This window comes from Palaemon carinicauda, chromosome 41, assembly GCF_036898095.1.
Source record: "Palaemon carinicauda isolate YSFRI2023 chromosome 41, ASM3689809v2, whole genome shotgun sequence".
NCBI lineage: Eukaryota > Metazoa > Arthropoda > Malacostraca > Decapoda > Palaemonidae > Palaemon > Palaemon carinicauda.
In genome coordinates this window covers 43006515-43013185 of record NC_090765.1, presented here as the reverse complement: position 1 = coordinate 43013185, position 6671 = coordinate 43006515, and the positions used below count along the sequence as shown (strand labels likewise).

General features: G+C 36.3%; 1 protein-coding gene across 1 annotated transcript in view; it reads left to right on the top strand.

The window, feature by feature from the left end:
- Window positions 1–1145: 1145 nt before the first annotated feature.
- Window positions 1146–6671, top strand: part of LOC137632548 (synaptotagmin 1-like) — a 177674-nt gene continuing 172148 nt past the window's right edge. Inside the window, 1 exon segment of the mRNA XM_068364520.1 lies at window positions 1146–1555. The gene's annotated coding sequence lies outside the window, so the exon portion shown is untranslated.

Sequence of the window (6671 nt, the reverse complement as noted above, 5' to 3'; positions counted from 1 at the left end):
AGAGAGAGAGAGAGAGAGAGAGAGAGAGAGAGAGAGAGAGAGAGAGAGAGAGAGAGATTATCTGGGGAAAGCAAGAGTGAATTTAACTCAAATCAACATTGACAAGCTCGACACATCCTGTGGTGGATAGTTTCTCCCTTTTGTTTGACAAGGTTAGATTTCCTGGCTTGAACCGTCAACACCCATAACCAGAAGGATGTCAAGGTCACACACACACACACACACACACACACACACACTGACACACACACCCATACACACTCTAACGTTCTCTCGTCCTCATAATCGAATGTAATAACATAAATAATTTAAGAAAATTGTGTTTTCCCCTGGAAAGTTTGGTATGAATTGACATTTACGAATGAAATCTTTTTTTTGCCTTGAGTAAAAAATACCTTGTCAGCAATTTTCCTTCCCTATGCTCGAAAAAATTCAAGGTCGGATGTGGTTGTAGGGGCAACTCAAGATCAATGGACTTTCAAAATATTTTCATCGAAGCTTTGTACTTCGGCATTGCTTTTCCTTATGTTCGTCTACTCGGTTCAAGAGAACCCGACATCCATAGCTAGGAAATTAAGGCTTAGTTCTCAATTGTTAAGACAGGCAAGACCCCTATAGAAGCACCCACCACAAGCCTAGCCACCGAGCAGAAAGCATGTACAACTTCTTGTGGGCTCCAGACAGGCGGGGATTTAAACATCGGCCCTAATTATTCGAGATATATGGCAACTTTTCCCTTGCCACATATGTCATATTGATTCCACAGCGCTACGTCACCGTTAGTAGTGCCAGGGGTTCTGAGATTTTTAATATAATAAATTCATCTTTTTTTACAATTAGGGGTATGATTTACAGCCTGTAATACTCATCCTATACAAAATATAAGGAAGGAAATGATCCTGCTAACGACTTAAGAGGTCAAATATTCAGCAGAAAACAATCCAGACGTACAAAATGTACGACTTCTGATCACAGTGCCAAGCTGGAGTTGCGTACACGGCTCTCTGGCACCCATTCCCTGGCTCTGTATATCGATTTTGCCTACTCCCGGTGGATGGAAGCGACGCTGCCATTGGTTTATACTCGGCATTGATCATGGAGTTGTCCAATCACAGCAGCCTTTACACAACTCGATATGTAGGCTACTGGTCTTGGAATAACCCAGCACGACCTCCTGGTGTTCCGAGCGGTAGTCAGCTAGACAAATAGGTTGCCTTGCAGTGAGCAGCATCTCTCGATTGACACGAGAGAAAAAGAAATTCCTTGGAGGCGAATATCGCTGGCCACACCCGCTTATAAAAGCACTAAGTGCGAATCGTCTGAGCATATCGTTGAGTGTGTGTGTCTGTGTGGTGGTGGTGGTGGAGGCCTTTTGTGAGGGGGCTTGAAGCTATTGATCCCGGCGAGTGACGCTTCTCCCCCTCCCCCCATCTTCTTCCAGTGCAGTTTGAGGCGGCTGGACACTAAGCATGGACTCGTAAGCGATCTCTCTGTCGATTGCGAACTTATTTAAACTCACGGATCACTCTTAACTCCTCTCCAAAAAGCTAAACAGGTAAGTGTTCCTCCAGTGTAGGTGTCAGTGTCGAGAAAAAACCCTCTGGAAAATGGTTTCGTCTGGAAAATCATTCTGGAATGGGAACTGTGGGAACCCATCGAGCATTTCTTAGCCCGCCAACCACACGGGTTCGGTCGACTGCTATCAGCTGTGGCTCCCAACCACCATATTGGCCGATGGCACTCGAAAACTTCCCCATCAGAAGCAAGGATTTTCTTTCCGAAATTCCAAACGGATATTCTTTACTCTGGCTAGGTACTGGCTGCGGATAAAGCCAAGAATAAAACACTATCAGCTAATAATCATACCCATAATTCCATAGCTGTGCGATTGCCATATTGCTCGACGAGCTTATTACACTGGGACCTAGATGGCCTAATCCAGTTCTGTTACATAACACGGAACGGTTACTTTTAGCAATAGGAAAATCCAAACAATCTGCTTCTTACGAATGTTGCGAATTTTTACAATGCTATGTTTTACCCAAGATTAAAGGCTTCTAAAATTCAATTTCCCTCCATATACATCATGCATGAAGTAAATAAGCTCAAAGAACTTTATTCCGCCAAAGAGTAATAAAATAAAATATCCCAATAATGATACATACGTCTAAAGTTATCACTCATTTACAATTTACCAGCTTGCGTTTCTATAATTTGAATTTATTAGATTTGAAGCCCATTCGAAGCTATTGAACACCCTATACACGAAGACGTTTTACAGGGAAATACCTAGAAACATTAATATACTTCCTCCATATAAAAGTTCTCGTATCATTCTATAAATTTCTGAATTAAAGTTACAATATCGTCTGGGTTCAGACCCTTCATCAACTGCTAAGAGCAAAACCATAACATAGAACTGTAATAATTTGCTAAAGTCACACTGCGATACCAACTAAAGATGGCCAAATGTTCCAGATATTTATACATTTCCGCTTATCATCGTCAGCCACACTTCTTCACTGTATTCGCCAGTCTTTTCATTTCAGCCATTAATGAATAAAGAATATTATGTAAATAAGAAATTATTAAGCAAATAATAGCAGCATGATATAATGCTCTGTAGCCTGCAATACCCCTGGGGGGAGGAGGGGAGGATGAGCTGCCAGCGGGGGCGGGAACAAATCAATCCTATACACAACATTTTACAGTGCAGAGCATTCTTTCAGTTACCACATCCTCTGAACCAACTTATAATTTTCGATCTACTCTAACGCTTTCTTGGTATTAAGTAACCCATTGCATGAATAAACTAAACCCCTACATTATAAAACAGACTAATATAATGTAAGACTTTCAACACAGCACCGCCTTCTCTCTGCTCTCTTCCTACATTGTTCTGGTGACGAAGCATTCTCCTGCCTCTGAAGGTTTTGCTGGTCAAATAGCTTTTGCTTTAGCTTATTTTATACATTTAGAACACACCATTGTGATTATAATAAAAACACTTAACGACAACTGTGGCATACAATGAAGAAATCATGAATAATTTTTTAACCTTCCCATATATCACTAAAGTTTATGAAAATATTAGAATTTCTAATATATTATAATAACGATATTACCCCCCCCCCCCAAAAAAAAAAAACTTCATAAATACGCAAATATTTACGTGGATCTTATCAGTTACTGGAATAGTTTTCATATAAGGTCCTATAAGAATAATTTCGACATATTGCACATTGTAATGATCCTCGTTATATGAAGTTTATACAACTAAAAAAAGATACGTATACATTTAAAATCAAATTTTGTAAAGTAATGTTACAAATGAATAAAAAATTAGATGCTTCCACAACGAAGACAACCACTACCTATCTGTAAAGATTCTTACACATACAAACATAATTTTGAACATGACCGTACAGACCCCTATTTGCTCTATCATAGTGCGTGGCCTTTCCGGACACGAAAATAAAAGACTTAATCCTGTCGACACGCAAGCCCGAATTTTTCCCGAGATGTAGCTTTCGTCCTGACCCAGAACAGGATGTAGGGATATCGATAAATAAAAAGTGGCACCTCGCCTCAGCAGCAAATCTACCCGGCGGACATTTTTTTTGCGTTTTTTACGAAAGTGAACAAGAGAACAAACAAATAAGTGCATAAAGACATAAGGATGTATGATGGGAAATGAGTCGTTCAACAACCCTTGCTTGCAACATGGGCTTGCGCGATGCCCCAATGCGCATAGTAGCCACGCGATATTCTCGCAACTTCAGACATTTATTGGTGTTGTTTTGTGTTGATGTTGTGCTCTATTCAGATTGACACTGAGGTCTCAGCAGAGATACTGTTCTGTAACTTGAATATTACACTTTTCAAAGGTGAGTCTCGTCATGTAATACCTTTGTGTTCTGAATATTGTTTGAAACAGGTTTACTTCTTGCAGGTTACACTCTGTACACAGTAGTTACCATATGTCATTACAATTCATGGACTTTATGTATATGCAAATACAAAGATATATATAACACCATAAATATAAACATACATACATTCATTTTCATATAACACTATGCAAATATATGGTGAACTCATAAAAATGTAGATAAACCTGTACATTGATCTGTGGTAAAAAGAAATTTTATAAAACCTCTGATGCTCTCAAAGTGTTAGCATTAATTTTCATTATATAATTTACAATCTAGATCGTTCGTTTACTTTCTTTCAACATGTATGTTCACACTCACACAAAATGTGTACACAAATCATTACATCTAAGTTTAATGAAACATAATTTATTCTTAAACTTTAAGGAATGTTAATGGCTTCCTCCAGGTTATTTCGTGAATCAGTGAATAAATGTGTTAAAAGTTCATAAAAAAATCAATGGTCGCCAAACCCTAAGATGAAGTAAAAGAATGACTAAATTTAACTAATTACCACAGAATTAACAACAAAGCGTAATTAATTATCACAGAATTAGCTGTAAATTGAAATATGTGAATTAATCATTTGGAAACTACAGATACACAAAAAGAGTACAAAACCTTAGTTCCTGAGAAAAATATAAATCAAAATCAAGAAAAACTCTTAAATATTGAGATTTGCAAGAAAATTACAGCATATTAACCAAGGTACTCGACTCCCAGCAGTAAATTAACAACCTTAAAAAAATGAAGACTCGATGTGAAATCGTTTACCTAAATATCTAAAAAATATCACCGAAAAGGCTCGAAAAGAATACAATTTCAAAATCTTTTCAGAGGCCCCTGACAGCACCGAGTTTTTTTTTCGAGCACCATTTTCAAATGCAAACCCAGTCGACAGTGGAAAGCGTGGGTGGGTGTGACCTGGGAAAGAGGCTGCTGAGAATTTCAGTTTCGAATTTATAAAAGAGTTTGGAATACATTTCATTTTCATTTTGGGGATTCTGAACTGGAACATTGATTCTAGTCCTTTTGGAATCGTTTACCAAATTGGGAAAATAGTCTGTAAACATACACATTTGGATGTGCGCATGGGCAAATTCTTCAGTGAGGCTTTGATTTTATCTCTCTCTCTCTCTCTCTCTCTCTCTCTCTCTCTCTCTATATATATATATATATATATATACTGTATGTATGTATATATATATATATATATATACACAGTATATATATACATATATATATATATATATATATTCATTCTAGAAAGTAAAAATTAAAAAAAAGCCGAAAAGAAAAAGAATATAGCACCCACACACATATATTTTACATACATACATATCAGTGTATCATACATTGTATTGTATATAAATGCATACATATACATACACACACGTTTACAACTCTTCCAGAAGGCTAAAATTATTGCCAGGTCTTTGCTCAGACAGCAACTATAACGTTTACAACGCTTCCATAAAGTATATACATATATTGTATATGTAAAACACACAGACACATAAGACACACACATACACACTCACACACACACACACACACACACACATATATATATATATATATATATAGCAAGATAATATGACAATTATCAGTTCCAAACACATTCATAAAAAACTACAAATGAAATGTTTCGACCAATGTAATGATTTTGTCAACGTTCTGATACTACTACTACGACTACTACTACTACTACTACTACTACTACTACTACTACTACTAATAATAATAATAATAATATACCTACGATGAGTCAATCGCTGCAGAGTTAATTAAAATAACTCTCAAATAAAATTGCTATACATAGTTCAGGTGCATTACCAATAATGACCATAACCGCAGGTTTTATTCATTACGGCAGTAATTACTAATTCTGAACCCAAATGCAGCCATACAAGCCCCATTAACTACATCGAATACTTGGCAGAAAACTCGAGCTCCGTAAAATCAATTTGTGTTCTTTTTTTCTCAATCTCGTAATTGAATTCGTTGGTCTTTTTGCTAGATTATTTATGTCCTCGTTTCGAAGCCATCATAAATAAAGATGTTTTAACATGAGTGGATGCATATTATATACGATTTTATCTTCCTATTCATTCGTATTTACATCACTCTATCTTTAATGATAGGATAAATTGTGGCATTTTAACTTCGATGCTATCATATGTGGCCATCTGTTATCATCAGCCAAGTCTTGAACGGCAACGTTATACCATATCACACCATGATCACTCAAGTCTATATTATCGTAATTCTTGTATAAGTGATATTCCAGATAAAGTGATTCCATTTGATAGTCTAATTTATAGATAAAGGTATGTTACTGACGCCATTCAACTTCTTCATCATACAAAAGGACACCATATAAAGTAAGAAATAAAATAATTACCCTCAAAGATATCATAAAAGACATCAATAAAATCTTCCAAAATGATGCTATCTCAGCTTCAAATGTTATGATTTCCATGATTATAAACTCGTTATAATCAAAATAATGGCAATTACATTATTAGTCCCTTTGCAGTGTTACAAATAAATAAAGATTGATTCCAGCTTGATTGACTTTCAACACACACACACACACACACACACACACACGTATGTATGCAATGACTTCATATGTCATTTTCCCTTCAGATATTTTCAATACGCTGAATGAACAATTATTAATAAATTACCTGCCCTGAAGGAAGGGGAAAATTATATTTATGAAAGGAATAATGA